Genomic DNA, 21,123 nt, shown 5'->3' with positions numbered 1-21,123 from the left:
CATTTCAGGCTCAGCCTCTAGAGTGCTGCTATTATAAGCAAGAGCCATCAAGCCCAACAAACCCAGTATTACAAATGCACTTCAGTAGGAGGTGGGCATTGATTCATTTTTCAGTTTAGAAAGAAAAAAAGAAGAAACAATAAAACAAAATTAAAAACAGAGATAGTTCAGGCTTCAAGAAAATGCTAGGGCTTGATATCCCCAGACAAGGTTACCAGTCATTTGGAGAAAGCAATATGCTGAGACCTGTGATGAACAGTGTTATGATACTGGTTTTAGAGACAGGTCCTTATTGTAGAGCGCATTTTTCTCTGCCCATGTCTGAAAACTTGTTCTTGGAAATCAACGACCTTCTAAAGGGTGTTGAGGACCAAATGTCACTTAGCATTATTATTGTGATGGAATAATTCTAAGAGAGATGATTATATTGCTTCTGTACTTACATTATCTAACGTCCTCGGGTGACATGAAAATGGAGAGGACAGTCAATAGTTCATATTGATCTTTCGTTGACGCATCTGCTCAGATTTCCAGAGAATTTTCTAGGATAAAAGAAATAAAATATGAATTTTCCTACAATACGTTCCAGGTACAGAAGAAGGCACAATGTGCAGTGAATGAAGAGAGAAGTAGGAGAAAGAGAGGGGAAGGAGAGGATGTGTGACTAGGAAGATTGAGTCAGGGTAGGGATAGAAGACAGAAGAGAGAGACAGAGAGAGGGAGAGAGAGAGATAACATAAAAGAGGGAGCCATTATTGGTTTGAAGAGAAAACTGAACCTAAAGAAAGGTCTAGAGACCTACAAGACTGCCGCCAACTAACAATTTGAGCAACGGTGGAAAGGCTATCATAAATGCCTTTCCCGGATAGTGAGATCAACAACTAACTTATCCATGGAGCCCTTATCTAATACCTCTTGGAAACAGAAGCAAACACCCATACCTAAGCACTGAGTCGAACTAGAATCCAGATGCAGATGGAGAGGACAAGACCAGGCTGCAGAAACACATAGAGATAGTTGACCTGAACAAGGAGGAGCTAATGGGCCGCCAGACTGATAGCTGGGAATCCAGCATGGGACTGACACAGCCCCCCCTGAATAAGGGTCTCAGCCAGAAGGATTGAGAAGTCTAAGGGACCTCAGACAGTGGAGCCAGGATGTAACCCTGGTGCACAAAAGGACCTTGTGAACACATCCCCCATGGAGGGATAACTGCCTTAACCTAGAGACAGGAGAGAAGCCCTAGTCCCTATTTCAAATGACCTGACTGATCTACATCACCCCACCTGGATGGCATTGCCCTACATGTGGAATTGGGGTGGGGGATGGGAGGGGAGAGTACATGTGAGGGGGCAGAGAGGGTGAAAGAGAGGGAGGGAGGGAAGTAGACGGAACTGGGATCGACATGTATAATAATAAATTAAAAAACAAAAGATAAATAGTATTTTTCCACATCATTCTAAGTAGTTGGGGTTCTCCATCATGGACACACACTAAATAAGCAGATATACAGAACTCAATACAATAATAAAAAAGTAATAGGCATATACAGATGGTGCTGTGGGTTAATCAGGTGGATGGAATCAGAGGCACCCACACTCAGAAAGAATTTGAGATACATCCTTCAAAATCTTCTTATGAGAGCTGGGTGTGTTAGGCTAAGGGAAGCATAACACAATTTCACACTGTTTTTCTAAGGAACTGAAACTCCCAGATTAAACAACTCCAAATGAGAAGTGATTTAAAAGTTCCATAGAGGAAGAGGAAAGTTTTTCAGTAAATAAACATGGAAACAAAGCAAAAAAACCATTTGTGATTAGTCACAATTACAGACACAATTTCTGAGAAATTTTGGGCAACCATCACTTATATAACTCTAAGTTATTCAGCACTTCCTAGTTAGTAGAATCCACTTATATTTTTGTCTTAAAAGATGTAAAGAAATAGTCTTAAGTTAAGTTTAGGTGTTCTTATAAATCAGACAAGGTTAAGACTATTTATGAAAGCTAAGTAGCTTTCTCTCCAACATTTTCAGGCCTGTTGTACTTAGAACTGACTTTGGAAAGAGCAAGAAGTAACAAAGTGAAATAGTTTAGAAGTTACGATCGAATTTGGAAATGGGGTTGTGTGTGCTAGGATGCTAAAGCCCAAACTACGATGGTGTGCAGTTAAAATCCTTGGAAGATGGGGAAGAAACGGCAAAGCTTCAATAGAAGTTTGACTGCCTTACAAATTCCCAGTTTGCCTGGGCTACATGAAAAAATTTCTTTAAATTAAAATTTCCTTTCCTTGGCTTGTCAAAAATTAATTTCATGGTGCCACTTAGATTTTAGCCAGTCTGAACACTTGCATTCACCGCATTGTACAGAAAATTTCATTATTACTTGTGACAACATTCTTAAGTTGAAACATTTCTCTTTGCATTCCAAGCCTTGGCAAAGCATCCCACCCAGATTTCTATTCTTGCTTTCCTTGTTCCTGGACCAGTGAGCTTCCCCACCAAGGAGTTGATTCCCCATCCCTTTATTTGTATTTCATTTTGCCCAATATCAGATCTGCCCCTCTTATGAACAATAACAAAAACTACATATAATGTCACAACATTTCCTGTCTTTGCTTTGCTCAGTTCTTTCTGATCTCTAGAAGAGATTGCATAACAGAGTCTGAGTAATCCAGTTTGCAGTGTGTGTGTGTGTGTGTGTGTGTGTGTGTGTGTGGTATATCCAAGGGTCTTATATAAAATTACAGATTACCTACTAGCAGATGAGGAAACTGAACACAGGGTATAGCACATTTGTGTTATTCAAGAAATGTTAAAATTTTACAGGTTTTTAATTTACTTAGATTTAAAGAGTTTTTAATGCTATTTTGAATGGGATATGTCCCTTATTTGTATCTGTATATACATTTGTTATTGTTGTACAGAATTGCTATAGATGTCTGTCTGTTAATGCTATACCATTCTATTTTGCTAAATATATTTTTCTGATAGGGAAATTGTGGTGGAATATGTTGTATCACGCATTTATAAAGATTGGGAAAAACAAAGTGAATAGATGTTTATTCAGGGAGAAATAACTTACAACACAGAACACCAGCAGGTTCCTGGCCCCACAGATGCCTCCAGATGCTGTTTGTCCCTGTCCAGCAAGCAAGAGAACTCACGGGGGCCCCTTCCCCAGACTTAGTTCCCCCAGGTCACATCTGCCCTGTTCCCACCCCCAATGGGCATGGTTCGGTGCAGAAAGAGTGAATATCTCACTAAAACTTTGGGTCTTTTATGTCCTATTAACAGCAAATAAGTTTACGTTGACTTTCCTTTTCCTATTCATACTCCCATTATTTCATACACTTATTTTATTCCTATATCACAGATTTCAAAAATTACTTTGCACAGAAGATAGCCTTGCCCTGTTTCTAATTTTAGTGCACATGATTTGAAAGTTTCTTTCATAAGTTTCTTGGCTGCAGGTTCATTGTGTTATCTCCTGTACTACATTTTAATATAACCCCAGTATTGCTAGTCTCTGCAAAACTTTTATCATGAACAGAAATATTTTCTCAAAGTTCCTTTCTGCATTGATTACACAATCATTTGATTTTCCTCCTTACATCTGTTTATTTTGTGTTCTTTTTATGTGTATTGACTTACATGTGCTAACCAGTATCTGTACTTCTGAAATAAAGCCAAATTTATCATGTTAATTAATTTTTTTATGAATTTTTAATTCAAATATTATGAAAGTAGCATTTGAGAATTTTTGCAGTGTGTTGTTCAATTTTTGTCTGACTTCATTATTAGGGAGACATCAGGTTTGTAAGACACAAATTGTAAATATTCATGTTTTCTCTTTTACTGATGAATCTGAACAACATTGTTGTTCTTTGACAGTTTGATGATAGAATTCTATGCTGAATCAATCTAGCCTTGAGCCTTTTAGTTGGAAAAATTTGCATGATAGCTTCAATGTCATTTGTTGTTATGGATCTATTTTAATTACTTCATCTTTATGTAAATTTGGTATGTCAGATATATATAGAAATCTATCCATTTCTATTAGTTTCCTAGTTTGAAGGAATATAGATTTTTAAAAGCATGTTCTCATCCTCAACATCTGTTGGCATTGCTCCATTTTCATCTCTAATTTTATTAATACAGTTTGCATTTTCTTTCTTTTGTTTAATATGGCTTGGGATTGTTAATCCTTTCAAATAACAACACATGGTTCAATTTTTGTAATTTTTTACTTCTACTTTATTAATTTCAGATCTAATTTTGATTATTTCCGACTGTCTACTGTCAGTTATTGTTTACTCTTTTCTAGTTCTCAAGGACTTCAAGTACATCATTATTTGATATCTTTCCATTTTTTTGATATAGGCATTAGTGCTATATGTTTTTCTCTTAAGAGTACTGCCTTCATTTTGTCCCATAGATTTTGGTATAAATGGCACATCATTAAGCTATTAATTTGTTACATCTCAAATTTTTGTGGTGTGAAAATAGTACTATAGAATTTGCTCATAGGACGGCTTTTATACCAAAGACTTTGTTAGGTTGTGTTGTCATTTTTATTCAGTTCTAGGCATTTTCCATCACCTTCTTCCTTAACCCAGTTATCATTCAGTGCTACACTGTTTGTTTCCATTAGTTCTAGCACTTTCTGTTGTTGTTGATATCTAACTCTATTTCATTGTTGTCATAAGGAATGCAAGAAGAACTTTGTACTATCATATGATTGGTATTCTTTCTTCTATATTATAACTCTGGATTTATAATAGATAGGTATGTAGTTTGGTAGTAAATGCATTTGTCTAGCATGCATACATGAAGTCCATAGAAAAAGGAGTTATCAATATCTATCTATCAATGGTATAGATAATATGTATGTATATTAAATAAATATACTTGTTACATATGCAATTTAAAACAACTGGGTTTCCTGAAAAACTTTGGGCAGGTTTGGTACTATTCTAAGATTTCATTGAATTTTTTCTCTCAGGGTGCCTACTTTGCAATACCAGCATTCTGACATGCTCAACACTTATTAACAAATTGGTCATACATCAGTGGCCTTAATTAACTTTATAAAATAACACTAATTTTTTCTTCTCTAGGGCAGAACATGGCTCCTAGTGTTCCACTGTAAATATCAGTGACTAAGCCTGAATCCTTTTCTAAATATACAGTCCTAACTTACTTTGTCTTTTAGTAAGTGATGTGAATGATTTCCTTTAGGCCTTTAATCATCTTGGGATGATAGTACCTCTTAATCATGCCTTTTCTGAATTCTGCATGGTTCTGATAACTCAAGAAAATGATTGTAGAAAGGAATTATCCCCATGAGGAAAAGATAACATCTTTCTTATATTAAGGAGACAATGCAATAGATGTAAAGCAATGATGAACTAATTATTAAGTGCACAGTACATACTGAATATGTGGTTTCCCAAGGTGCATATCCAAGTTTTGTATTTACCATGAAAATATGTTATCTGGGTAATTTCCAGTCTCTCAGACAAGGTGAAAAACCGTCACACATATATTTCATAGTCAAACTTGCAGGTCTGCAACAGGAATCCTCAAAAGGCTTATTTACCTTCTGTCATCTACAGTCACTGGAAAGAATGTACCCTGTCTTTCCCTTTTGAAAATTCTAATTGCTCAAAGAACTATTTGGAGACTCTCACAACTCCTTCTGCATACCATAAAAACTCACCAATGTCTCCACCAGGAATTTTGCATTTTACATCTTCAGTGTTGTACATCTAGTTTTACTAGATCATTACTGTGTATGATGGAGACTATGAGAAAAATCATTAGACTAGAGCAGAGGCAAGTAAAAAGCTTCACTGATTTGCACTGTAAATAGTTAGAACTTAAAATGTACCCTAAGTGAGTAGTTCTCATCCTGTGGGTCACAAAGGGTCACATATCAGATATTTACACTATGATTCATAACAGTGGCAAAAATAGAGTTATGAAGCAGCAACAAAATAATTTTGTGGTCAGGAAGTCACCACAGTTTGAATAACTGTATTAAGTAATCATGGCTTTAAGAAGATTGAAAACCATTGCCCTATATCATTGGTACTATGCAGATGACATCATCCACAAAAGTATTAAGTTAAAAAATCATTTTAAAAGTTAATTCATATTCTTGAAGACAGATTAGTTTTGAATCACACTTACTACAATGAGAGAAAAACCAGTATAGTGATGCATCAGCTCCTGTAAATATAGAATTCTACTGATCCCCGAAGTATGATGTTTTCTAATTTGAATTTTGACATTCCTATTACACACTTGCCTATTATCTTTGCCTTTAATACTTGACTCTAATCAAGACCAATTACAAAGGAATCTGGGAAATGGGGTTATAAGTATTCGGCCTCTTCAAGGAGAAAATAAGTAGAAATGATGCTAAGAAGGTCAATAAAAAACCATTTCCTGTACAGAGTGTTTAAGTTCAGTGAGGTGGTGTGATGTGAATTTGTTTTTAATGGATATTATCTTTGAGAATGCCTTAGATTCCTCTTAAAGAGCAGTGTCATCCTATACCACAAATAACTCAATGCAGCCAGTTTTACCTCTGTTGGAGCACTCAGCATATACTTATAGACAAGGATTTTCTTCCAACTACACTAGAATTTTAGTTAGGAAAGAGGCATAGAGTGAGGATGCAGGTGGTGAAACCCAAATTGCACAAGAGACAACAGGAAGTCAATACTATTGTACATCTTCTGAAACAAGAAATGTCAGCATATATGTTTACATTTATTACGTATTCATCAAAAACATGTTGAGAACTCATTTAAATGCATTTAATGTGCTGAATATTATAGATATGGTCATCATTTTTGGAGCTAGTCTATTTGAAGAGAAAACATTCTTCTATAAATATATGACTACCAAAAGAAGTATTAGTATTTAGAATATTCACTGGGAAGAAGCGGTTCCTTTAAGATAGAAGTTTCATCAGTCAGTATTTTGTTACTTGGACAAAAACAATATAAGAGGGGAAATGCTTATTTTTGCTCATGGTTTCACATATTTTAGTCTAAGTTCCTAAGTTCCCTTGAATCCATTGTTTCTAAACTTGGGATAAATAGGGTATCATAGCAGAATTGCATGGTGGAATAGCAGATTGGATACATTATAGTGGCCAAAAAGCAGGAATACAGGTAAGATGGTGCCAGGGTATTGAATAATTTTAAAAGATATGCTCCTAGTTACTTCCTTCCCTCTTCCCTCCTCCCTCCTCTCTCCTCCCTCCTCCCTCCTCCCTCCTCCCTCCAAGGAGACACTACCCGCAAAAGTCTACTCATAACATTGCCACTTATCCAGGGATCAAAACTATGAGCACATGAACTTTGGTGAGTATTTCATATTCAAAACATAACCCCATATAAAATAAACAAATGATATGCCACTCTGGATTAAAGAAAAACGGAATTTCTATCACTACGATGAAGTCCTTGACTTTCCCCTGAAAATAACACTTTATTGCTATCACTGAGACACCTGAAGCAAGGTGACTGTTGGGATATTGGATTGGTTTTTCTGAGCATCATTCACTCTTCTTTCTTGATGTCTGCTCCTAGTTTGAGTTATGTGTGTCCTAATGTTTCATTGTCAAGAGATTTGATGGGAGAAAAGCAAACGTTGTAAAGTAAAATATGTCCCCACACAACTGCTACGAGTTCAAACTCATGGCTTAGAGGAAGTGGAATCTCCACCCTTCCAATTTATAAGAGAAAAAAGGAGATATGTTCCCTTTAATGAGGTAGAGGTTTGTAGGTAGTAACACTAAGTGTGCCCTCTGTATCTAGACTTCAGTGTAATATGTAGACAAAAAATCTTAAGTGTAGAGTTTAACACACCCTGGGACACCAGTCTCTGTTTCATGACTTGGCTATCAGTAACTTCATAAGAAACCACAAACTAGGCCATGCTACATGGAATCCTATAGCCAAAAGTCTAAGGAAGTTGTAAACTTTACAATAGCAAGTAGTAGCAATTGTCTCAGAGAGTGGAGAAATTTTTGGATGATTCTAAAAGCATATAGATTTCCTATAGATGAATGGGGTTGATTTTGCAAATGGCATTGGAGATTCCCAAGGGCTAACAAAGTCAAGAAAAATAAACAATGATAATGCATCTCCAAGAAGAATGCCATTTGTGAAAGTAGTTGTGTAGATTTAGAGAAAAGGAAATAAAAATTCTGGTGGCAGATTGATGTCCTTCTACTGCAGGGCAGAGTGTGCTAAACCTGGGCACTTCAGGAGGTGGACACTTGATTCTCTACTTTTATCTCTGAACAGTTGTCAAACATCACTTTATTTCTGCCGAAATGTGTAGATTTTATCTGAGAGTGTAAAGTTTCTCTGGAGCCATTCTATATTAACAGAACCACAGGACAGAAAGAAAGGGCAGATGATTTGGATTTATGTAGTCCAGTGAGTCCAATTCACAGAGGCACAACTTCAAGCAACAACCCACTTTCAAAGCACACACAGAGAGCTCAACTGCTGCTGTGGAAAGTCTTAAAGCATCTGTTGAATTTTGCTATAGAGTAAAAACAAACCAGAAGCATAAGATATGGTAGAGCTGGCATGTGGCTTAAACTTCTACTTCATGAATTCTATATTGTAGGGCAGTTTCTTAACTGCCTGTGCTGTCTGCCCTAGAGAAGTTGTAGGTTTATACATTAGACAGAAGTAACCATAACTTGCTTCTACTTCATGGACACTTATAGAGAAGTTTCTTAAGAGTCCAAGTTGTCTGCTAAATGACAATTGGAGGTTTATGTATTAGACAAAAGTAATGATAAATTACTAGTATTGATGAAAAATTCATGTATCAGGAAACAAAAATAAAACAAATAATTGAGACAATTGTTCTTTGCAACTCGATTAAATATTGTTTTATAAAATAGTATGAGGAATATGAAAGCAACTTCATTCCTTTGTTTTAGATATTTTATTAAAAGAAACAACATACCAAAATTGACAATATCAAGAAAATTTAAAAATACAAGTTACTGAGTTTTTTGCATATTTTGTAAATCAGCCCTCTGTCACAGGTGGGTTGGTGCATATAATTTCCCATTCTGTGGGCTGGCATCTATCTTGTTGACTGTGTCCTTTGTCAAGACCAGACTGGAGAAACCCACAGAATCAGCTGACCTGAACAAGAGGGAGTCATGCACCCCATTCTGATAGCTGGGAAATCAGCATAGGACTGACCCTGATTCCCTGAATGTGGTATTAGTTGAGAGGACTGGGCAGTCTATGATACCTCTAGTAATGGATCATGAGTATTTATCCCTAGTATACGAAAGGACTTTGGGAGCCCATACCACATAGAGGGATGCTTTCTCAGCCTAAACACTTGGGAGAGGGCCTCGTCCCTGTCTCAAATGATATGACAGATTTTTGAAGACACCCCGTGGAAGGCCTCACCCTCCATGAGGAGCAGAAAGGGGATGGACTGGGGTTTGGTGGGGGTGATAGGGGAGGATGGGAGGGTGAAGGAACTGGGATTGACATGTAAAACAACCTTGTTTCAAATTTAAATAAAAAAGGAAGAAAAAAAATACAAGTTCTTTCATTTAATAAAACTTTTCTAATTTAAGAGAAATGTTAAAAATTCAAAAAAAACTATCCAAAATTGTTGCAATTAATTCTCATGTATCAGAATAATAGGTTTAAAAACAGTAGGTCTAATGTAATAATCATAAAAGAATTTAAGGAAATTGAAGATAATATGTTCTAAATACTGCATTACATAGCATAACTATGATTTTGATAATGAAAACACAATAAAGACAGTTTAGAGAATCAAAATGTTTAATAAAGTATATAAAAAGTTCAATAGGGAAATCATTCTAATGAAATTAATGAATATATATCTCTTATAATTTGAATATAAGTATTCAAATTTGTTAACAAAGACAAAACTTTGAAAGTTATTTTCAACTGGGAAATCATATTTGATCTGATTTTACCTACACAAACATTTATACATGTCACTTATATATTTATGCCTTATATAAATAAATAAATCTAAAGTAAATTGTGTATCATTTTCTGTAATTTAGTATGGCATTGTAGAACACAGTATCACAGTAAAAACTGTGGTGATATAACTGGGATTCTTTCCTTCTTAAAAATTTTAATTTTTGAAGTAACAACAGACAAATAAAAGTTGCAAAAATAACAAACTTCCCTTATATTGTTTTCTTAATAAAATCAGCCATTTCTACACTCGCAGTACAGAAAGCAGAAAGTTAACAAATGTAAAATCACTAACTGTTGCCACTAACTGTTCTGATGTTAAGTGTTACCTACTTGGGTTCCACAACACTCACACTTAGTTATTTTTATATTTCTTCCCTCCAGTCTGTGACTTCCCTTTTATGGATTTGACTGTGTAACATGGCATTAGCTAATTTTGTTTTTTTTTTTTTTAGAAAATAACATCCAGTTGTATTGATTCAGTGCCTGTTCATTCTTGTGTGGAGTTCACACTGTTTAAAAATAAACAGTGAATAAGTGACGTATCTTCAAGGCATTATCAATAAATATGTGCATATTATTTATTCCTGGTTGTTTTAGTTCATTTTGCGTAACTGTAGTAGAAAACCTGACCTTGAATGATACACAAGGAAAAGAGTTGCATCGCCTCATGATTGAGTACCTGCAGAGTTCAAACAGCATAGCATGGGCTCTGCTGAATATCAGGGATGTAAGAGATAAGCCACATGATGAGAGGAAGAAAAGGACTAGAAAAGGCCTGGCTTTCACTTTATTCTTATTATCCTTGGGAAATGGTTCTCTTGAAGAGACAGGTACTAGTCTGTTCACTAGAGCAGTCATGAAAAAAAAATCACCTTCAAACACCATCGCTGTCAGTACCATTGCCAACAGGAAGCGACCCAACTTCCAGAATACTAATGGTAACAAACCACATACAAACCAAAGCACTGATGTTTCAGCCTCCATCCCATGAATAATGAGGTATCTGCCATGCTTCTCCACTAAAGATTTGTTTTCTTTTTAGGAGACTACTATTATTTTTGCAAACATTTGTTGTTAGTTATTTCCTTTTGTAACTTAACAAAATGAAATATACTCAGATAAAGCAAAAAAAAAAAAAAAAAAAAAAAAAAAAAAACTAAAACAAAAAAACCCAGCACATTGAAACTGGAAATGGCAAAGAGTAACAGAAGGAAGAGAAGTTCCAAGCATCAGAGAGTAACAGAAGGAATAGAAGTTCCAAGTGTCAGAGAGCCATTTGTTCACACATTCAAGGGTCCCATACAAATACTAAACTTAAAGCTATAATACATATGCAGAGAATATAGTGTAGACCCATTTTGGCCCTGTGCTTGCTACCTCAGTCCTCAGCAAACTGACAGCAAGCCTCCATTCATGCCAATTGTTGACCCTGGAGAGGATGACCTCTAGCATATATAAAACCTTCACTCATACATTCTAGTTTCTTTGGTACATGAAGGTAGTCTGCAGGTTATCCAAAAAGAAATATTAACGCCCTATCAGACACTAAACCTTTTGATCTACAATTTGTCTGCCTTCAAAATATGCTGGGGCAATTGTTACACAAAGTGTGTGGTAGTAAGCAACCAATGTCTGATTTGACTTAAAGCCAGCTCTTTGGTATGGAAATCATACCTGACACTGCCTGGGGGACCAAGATCCAGATAGTCCAGAGACCTGGGGAAAAACCAAATAATAGTGATCTGAAAATGAATAATTAAAATGACTAAAACATTAACTAGTGGTATATATTATGTGATTAGCATAAACTTTAATATAAAGAGCAGAAATATTTTCGTTTGAATTCTTTTCTGCACAATAACAACACACAGCTAGGAAATATGCTAGTTAGGGTCTAAACTCTGGGCACTTGCTTTTCAATTAGAGTCAGAAGAATACCAAATTTATGATCTAACACATTTTACTTAGGAAAGAGCATCATACACTCAATTCCTGCGTCTACATGCAGGTGGGTATTTAATTGTATACCCATGTATCACTGAACAATAAGAGACAAAATAATTTGTATTTTCCAAATATTTAGTTCTTTACAGCATTCATATTATAGTACCAAAATATCAAGCTATTTAGTTGAATTATTTTCTCACCCCACTTCAATATGCATTGCATCTCTTTTCAGTATTTATAGAACTCTTAAACTTTTAACAAATCTCTAGTCAAAACCAAAGCGAAATATTTATGCTTCTTTCAAATGTAGAATGTTGAACCCCCAGTTTCCATTTGCTAATGGCAGCCTCACACTGTGTCCACTCAAGAGTCCATTATCCTTTAATATCTATCTATTTTCCACATACCTATCATATCTGCATCCATCACACTGTCATTGGGGAGACTGCCAAGCTCATGCAGTCAATAGGACAACATTGACAGTGAAACTGTCAACCACAAAAAAAAAAAAATAAAAGCAACTGCTTCAGCAAACAAGCACTGGGAGTCCCAGAGTGATAAGACCAGAGTGGAGAATCCACAGCTAATGAGGGTTGTAGAAAGAAAACAGTGTGAAGAGGGAGCAGACCCATGGGAGCCCTGGCTGGAGACAACAGTCTGCTTTCCTGAACACATCTGTGCCTTGTCCATAAAGTTTCTCTTATTGCTTCAAGTTACATCATACAGTTATTTTTAGACAAAGGTGGAAGACAGGTTTAGCTTGCCTGCTTACTTCCATCAACTGAATGAGGACCAAGAAACTCTTTTAAATTAGAAAAATATGTCCTACTTTGTCTGGGATATTGCTATTTCATACTTTTTTATTTAAAAATATCTGTTCATAGCTTTTACTTCAACTCTCAGTTACTAGTTTCAGCAAATAATTGTATTGTTGACACCCTATGAGAAAGACATTGAGTGTTTTAAATTTTCATAAAAATGTATTTACTGATTGACCATGTCTGCCTATTATTATGAATAGCTATGTTTTTAATAAAAAGAAAAACTGAGCCAGCTTAGTGTGGTTGTGTACTCATGCACTCTCCAAACTCAGAAGCAGAGGCAGAAGGATTGCATGATATTTAAGATCGGCCTGGTGAACACAATAAATTGTAGACCAGCAAAGTTTATATATACATTATCACAAAAAAACAAAGAACACAAATAAAAACCTCAATAGTATTGTAGCATAAATAATGTCCCTTTGTTAAATAAATGTATAAGCTGGCTGCAAATGATGAAAAGAAGTAAACAGACTGATATGTGTGACATCATGACACAGTCTTATTGGCATATAGCAGTAATATGAACAAGACAAACTAGGATAGCCCTTCATTGAATTCTAGCATCACTGTGTCATTTCACTGATAACAAGATGCAGTTTTTCACAATACCTCATTTCTGAAATTAGGAATGATTTATATATTTTGTATAGTTTAAATACCAGTATTTTCCTTAGCAGTACATAAACTAGTAATATATCATGAATATCCAAGCTATCATTCTCTTCCACTACCCACCACTATGTTTTTAGGAAATCTTGGGCTAACAGTCCAGACTAAATATAGGTAATTAGCTTCTCCCCAGAGTGAATTTATTAAATATTGCAAAACTGGATATACAAAATTTTCTGCATGACATTTTCTAACATCAGATCCCATTTGGTTTCCTTCCCACAGAAGATAGAATGAGCCCATCCGTATCCTGGAAGCTATATATAAGTACACCACAATGTTTCAATAAAGATATTGATGTTTTATTTTATCAAGGAATAATAACCTTTCCTAACAGCAATCTTTGAACTCTCCAGAAAGAAGATGGGGCCCTACTTCATCATTTCCACTTGATTCAACCTGATACATATGGACTACAAACATCACTCTAAAACCATCTGGGACTGTCATGCTAGAGAGAACTCCTAACTAGCCCTCTGAAATTGTGTACCTTCTTATTATACCCTGGCCAGACTTTGGGATAGAACTATAGTCAAGCATTTCTTGCCACTCAGAGACTAGCTACAAATGTTACAGCTAGTTCTATTGAGAAATTTTGTTGCTAAAAATTTTCTTCCAAAAGGATCCCATGGAGCAATCACTGTCCCATTTCAGCAGGAAGTAATCTTAAGATAATGAAGTCCCTATTTCCTACTCTTGGCTTTTAGGGATAATACTCATCTGCATAGGGTTGGTTTTAGTTACTTAGGGTTGGTTATGGAAGGTCATGCTCAGACTCGGATATCTCTTCTAGACAGGGATAGGGTATAGTTGGGAAAGGTATGGTTTAGATGAGATATAGGTAGATTAGCTTATCTTCTTGTGAATTATCTTAGTAATTATTAGTTATATGGATTCTTATATGTGATAATCTATGTAAAATTAAGTTTGTATTCCCTTCTCGGATGATTTGTATATTATATTTTGTTATATTGTCTAAAATCTTTCCATTTATGATGTTTTGTGCACAATATCCTTACAATATTCTATGTATGTATACTTTTTAATTATGCTCAAAACATTTTGTATATCGATACAATTTAGGATATTTTTTATCATACTTCACTATACAGTTCTACCTCTGGTCAAGATATTTCTACTCTACTTCTGTTTTAGAGATTTACATGTATATATACATACATAGTTATATTGCTAAAGTAATTGTACTTGCTTTACTCGGGGAAGTTTCAACCAGTTTTATAGCTAGGTTCCTGAGTATTACGGATTATCTTCACCAATTTTTCTTATACCTATGAGATTTGTCAGACATAGATGCTTAATCTTTAAACATTTCATGGACCTGTAGAACATGGCATTTAAATGTTTTAATATTAGTATTTTGTTGACATGAGACACTATTGCTCCTGACAGCAATGTGCATTTCCTGAAAATATCTTGGGCATTGTTGCTCCTTCTGAGGTCCATCATCTCTTCAGCTAATGGCTCTTGGGCAAAGGCCAGCCCCCACCTTGACAACTGATTTGGACATGTGTAGTGAGATAGTCCTTCCACAGGTCACTTCCGCCCATGGCTTCACCCCCCAATGGGCGCACCCCCCAATGGGCATGGTCAGTGCTACAGAAGGACTATCTCACTACAGACATGCTGTCCTACTATGCTTGCAGGAGACAAACATAGAAGACTTCTGAACCTTGCCGGGTCAGGGTAAGACAGACTTTCTACATCCCTGTTTCTGAGGCGGTCTGTCAGTTACTCTAGGCCTTAACCAAAATTGGTTGCACCAACGTTGCTGTGAGACTTTGGTTGACTGTCCAAGTAGCCTGCAGTTCTGTCCTCGCTGTACCGTTTGGAAGCTGGCCATCTGCACTTCTTGTCTACCCTAGTATTATTATCTTCCTTTTCAGGTTTTGATGAGGTCGAAGGTAAGACTTTCACAATTATTATTCTCTCTCATAGATACAAATATTAGTTACTAGACTTAACATTTCCAGTTTAGGACAACTCTATTGTAATCTCCATTATGCCTTCACCCTAGGACTAGATATTTAGGTCTTAAGTTTGTATGATCTTGATTTTCCTTTTCATAGAACATACTTGATATTCACTGTTTTTGTATATAGTTTTGTATCAAGCCTAAATCTTTTCTTTGGACTAAAAAAGGGATTGTAGGGAGATATTCACTCTGTCTGAACCTGTTGCACTGACCACTCCCATTGGGGGTGGAGAGAGGTGCAGACCTGACCTGGGGAAATTAGATCTGGGGTAGGAGACACTGGAACTCTCTGGCTCTAGCTTCCTGGACAGAGATGGAGGGCATCTGGAGGCATCCTTGGGACTGGAACCTGCTGGTGTTCATCTGTCTCTGTTGTAAGCTATTTCTTCCTGAATAAACATCTATTCAGCCTATCTATCTTCCCAATCCTTATTTTTCTGTGATAGAACACTGTTGTGGGGTAATTGTTGACACTGCTGCTCCACTGTGTCAATAAAACCACCTGAATCAAATACGGAGTCAGTGATTGGCTGACCAGGATTGGCCATAGAGATGTTGGAAGACCAAGGAAGTTGGATACAGAAGACAGGAAGATGTAAAAAGGAGATGAGGGAGGTTTTCAAGATTCTGGACCAAGAAAATGTGAAGATAAGTGTCAGCTAGTCATCCCTCTGCTGTTCTTTGGATTTATCAGGTTTTTAACTCAATTTCAGAATCAGAAATGTATTAATACTAGAACAGTTATGGAAACTCTATAGCACACAGCCCAGCAAACAGCTTGACTTTAACTCCATGAGATTTGTTTTACATTTCTGACATAGAAAACTTACAACCTAAGACAATATGTGTAATCTGTTAAACCACAAAATTTACATTTGTGGACAACAGCCACAAACAATTAATATTCCATTTCTTGTTCTACATCTGGAAGTCTGTCCTTGTGGTGAAAGCACTTCCTAATTGGCCTTTAAAAGTCCTGTGTGGTCAACTGTGTGCCCACTTTAGTCTACCTCATCATTTCTGTTCCTGGCTTAGCTACACCTGCCTTTCTGGATTCCCATAAGATCCACAGCCTTCCCTTTCTGAAAGTTTAGAGTGTGCACATTCCTCTTCCCAGAAGAGTCTCCTCTTACCCTCTGGAAAAAAAAAACAGTCAAAACTCTCAACCACTGAGTCTTATTTCAAGTCCCAATATGTCCATTATTTATTGAGGAAAATTATGATGCTTTGAAACATTCCATTAGAAATTGGTAAAAGGGTAAGCCAATAACCATGAGAGGTTGAGAGTTATGTTGTCACTATGTATCTTCTAATTGACAAATTGTCAATTCCATGAATATGCCAACATGCACATCTTGTTAGTCTCTGTCAACCAAAGCCAAATGCATTATTTGTTTCAAAATACACCCTGACTAAATGACAAGTATATGAGACAATAGCAGGCAAGTGATCCAAGAGGATCAAAGAGGATCTCGGTGGCTAAGGCCACATCCTGATCAGACCTCAGTACTCAATTAAAAGTATTTTCAGTATCAATGTTTGGATAACTTTAATTAAATTGTTATGAATTTAATTAATGACTGAATATTAAACATTTAATCCTAGGACAGACACCAGGGTTCAAATTAAAATATTCTGGGCATCACCCTTTGAACAGTTAGTCTAAAACTTTTATCATACACATACTAAAAAGTAGTGCCTGGATATATTGTTTGTTGGAGCACTAAGTACACTGAAGATATTCAGAATGTGAACAGAGAATGAGCCAGAAAAAGAGGGTATCTGGAAAGAAAAGGTATAAAGAAGAAGAAAAAAAAAAAGGAAAAAAAAGCATAAATGAAGGAAAGGGAAAGGGCAGCAAACACTGTCACTGAAAAGCAGCATGCAGCCCAGCCCTTAGGGGAGAGCTGAAATTTTAATCAAGTGAAAGCAAATGTTGATTAAAGTTGGAATAGGTTCTCTGATTCCAAGATCCTTCTCTCTATGAAGAGTAACATCAATAATGTGTTGACCTGACTTTGAAGACTCTGTGCCCTTGTGTGATTTTATTAAATGCTACTGGGAAAGCTGATTTCCCTAAGTTATTCCACTTCAACTCCACTTCCTAAAAACAAAGTTATCCTACCTAACAACTAATAAATTGACTGAATGTTAAACAGCACTTTAATTTTGTTTTATTAATGTTCATTAAACAACTAAAAAAGGAAGTTGATTCTGTCAAGCTTACAATTTTTAATTAAAAGGGAAAGAAGCAAGGATGCCTAATTTGCAAACACAGAACTTTAGACAGCAAACAGATAAAGTTTACTGTGCATATCTCAGAGAAAAATATATTTAGCATTTAATTAAAGCTTTAGTAGTTTAAAATGTCTTTTCTTGAGACATAAATAACCACTTCATCCTATAAACCACCCATGTACGGAAAGTGTCATACACAGCTATAAATGTTGATGGAGCTTTTTCTTATTGTAGCATACACACATGAATGTTCTATAAAGACAACAATCTGCAGAAACAATACTACTGCCTTGAAATTGGATGACATGGTTCTAGTTTTGACCTAAGTTTTATCTGATTCACGGTGTTCATGTTGTCAATCTAACCTTTGGAAGATTTAATTCAGATACGTGATGGCAACTTGTAATTTCAAAGGCTTTGTGAAAATAACAGTTCTTCTTATGCTTAGCCTCTAAAGAGACAAAGAAGGTATGAAAGCTTACCAATTGTACTTCCAGTAAAGGAAAGGTAGACATAATATAATTCCCTGAAGTTAAGTACTATTCAGAGCACAACTGGTAAAACCTACCTGATGTTATAGATTTGGTCCTAGGGGTAAAAGGGAACATAATCTGGGATTACTACCAAAGACTTGGAGAGCTTACTATATGAGAGTTTGGTAAGGGCTCAAAAACATGACTATATTCTAGAGTCAGTTTACCTTTTAAAAAAGAAATTATATCTAGACATACACTAAAATGTTCAAAGCCACAGGCATCATTGCCATAACATTGCTCTCTCTGAATTCAGTGCAGGAGCTCCTCATTCGTATCTCTTCCATACTTCAACCCATTTCCTTTTGAGAGATAAGTCATATAGTGTTTGAAATAAACAACTTTCTAATTTCTCTTCTAGATATTTACTAAAATATCTAAATATATGTCGTAGTATTGATGGACATATGCTTTTATTTTGCATTCATAGTTTTATAAATATTCCCACTCCCTATTTGAATTTGCCATGTATGTATGATATAGTATACTCAAAGTTTATAAATCTGATTCTTTGTGACAATGAACCATACTTTGTTGCATACATATACTATATACCATATTGTACTTAATAATTCCTATGAGAATGGATTTGTAGGTTGTTGCCCAAAACTTTTACCAACAAATATTGTTATTAGACATTTTCTGTTTCTTTATGAAATTATGACAGATTTTCTCATAAAAACTACTATGGGATTTCTTGAACTTAATAAAATGATATGAATGTGCTTCAAGAGCAGTAACAGACTCCTCTCCCTAGTGAATGTGTAAATGATTCATATTCCAGCAGATATGAACCTGTTTGTTGGACACCAATGGTCTCTTCTTACTAGTGAATGTATGAGTTAGTCACATTCCAGCAGTCAGCGATATTGACAACATTCTTGTAGTATATCAGTATTTTCAAGTTTGTAACATGTGGTGATATTTATGATTAATTAAAGCTTGACTGACAATTCAGGAAAGCAAAGTCAGCCTCAAGCTATAGTGATTAGTCAGTGGTAACACACAACTTTTACATAATCCAGAAGGGAAGGGCAATCTGTTCAGATTATATTTATTTAAAAAATTGTATCTAGATATTCACAAGCAAATGGATGGAACTTGGAGAAATCATCCTGAGTGAGGTAACCCAGTCACAAAAATGGGAATGTGGTAAGTATTCACTCATATATGGATTGTAGACATAGAGCAAAGGATCACCAGCCTATAATTTACACAGCGAGAGAAACTAGGATACAAGGATGAACCTAAGAGATTCATACAAGGTCCCTCACAGAAAAGGGAAAGGAACAAGATCTCCTGAGCATATCCAGGCAGTGAGTGGAGAAGGAGCCAGGGGAAAAAGAAGGGGAGGAGAGGAAAGAATGTCAGACTAGGAAGATTGAGTCAGGGGAGGAATAGATGAGAGAGAGAGAGAAAGAGAGAGAGAGAGAGAGAGAGAGAGAGAGAGAGAGAGCTTAAAAGAGGGCACCATTATAGGTTTTAAGAGAAAACTAACTCTAGAGAAATGTTGAGGACCTACAAGGGTGACCCCAACTAACAATCTGAGCAGCAATGGAAAGGCTACCTTAAATGCCCTTCCCTGATAATGAGATTGATGACTAATTTATCTACCATCATAGAGCATTCATCTAGTAGCTCATGAAAACAGAAGCAGACACCCACAGCTAAACACTGAGCTGAACTGGAATCCAGATGAAGAGAGGGAGGAGTGATAAGGAAAATGGGAATAAGACCAGGCTACAGAAACCCACAGATACAGCTGACTTGAACAAGGCGGAGCTAATGGACCTCAGACTTGAAAACCAGCATTGGACCGACTCAGACCCCCTGAACATGGGTCTCAGTTAGAAGGCCTGGGCAGCCTAAGGGACCTCTGACAGTGGAACCAGAATGCATCCCTGGTTCAGGAAAGGACTTGAGGGGCACATTCCCCATGGAGGTATACTCCCCTAACCTAGAGGCAGGAAAGAGGGCCTGGTCCCTACTCCAAATGTTGATTTGGATTTTGTTGATTCCTTTAGGAAGGAATCGCCCTCCCTGTGGAGTGGGAGGTGGGGAATGGGATGGAAGGGAGGTAGGGAGGGACGGAGGGACAGAGGGAAAGGGAACTGGGATTGATATGTAAAAAAAGAAAAAAATAATAATACAAAAAAAGAGAAACATCCTGTTTAGAATCCCTTTTCAGGTGACCTTTTCTGCCTCAATTAAATATTTGACTTTGATTTTCCTTTAAACCTTTTAAAATCACCTCTCCTATCCATGTATCATCATCATAGCCATGAGCTTCATGGTTAATTGTATCTCAAATCCAATCCTCCAAAGATGCTGATTTTTGCTTTTTAAAGGTCTAATTATTCTTTTGCATTTTCCATTAACATTTTAAAAAAAACATTGTTTAAATTATTACTTTTCTATTATCTGTGTGTGGTATATTCTATTGGCTGCTAATGACAGTTTTTGTAAGAAGTCTGTCAATGTTTCCTTTTGACCCTGCTTGACCTTTGAAATGATTCAATTTTCTTTCCTGCTTTTCCAATTTTCTCCCAAGCATTCAAAGCTGCTGCATGGATTTAACCTGTGAGATGATCATCATATAGACATCACATTTCTAAAGTAGCATAATCTCCTTCTCTAAGAATTTGATTTGGGTGATATCTGTAGCTCTAGCTTTAGACTTTTGTTCAATATTCTTAGCCTCTTCTCTGAACCAGGAAGTCTATTGTAACTGTGGTCCAGTCTCTAGGACAGCTTTAATCAAATCTATCCTATATACAAGGACAATCCTATTACAAACATACCACATGTTTATTACCTGCTTCACAAATGGTGAATGGGTGCCATATGAGACTACAGCTTCCTTTAATTTCCCTAAATCTACCATTGTCACAGGATT

This window comes from Phodopus roborovskii, unplaced genomic scaffold (assembly GCF_943737965.1).
Source record: "Phodopus roborovskii unplaced genomic scaffold, PHOROB, whole genome shotgun sequence".
Lineage (NCBI taxonomy): Eukaryota > Metazoa > Chordata > Mammalia > Rodentia > Cricetidae > Phodopus > Phodopus roborovskii.
Note: the sequence above shows the minus strand (reverse complement) of the source record.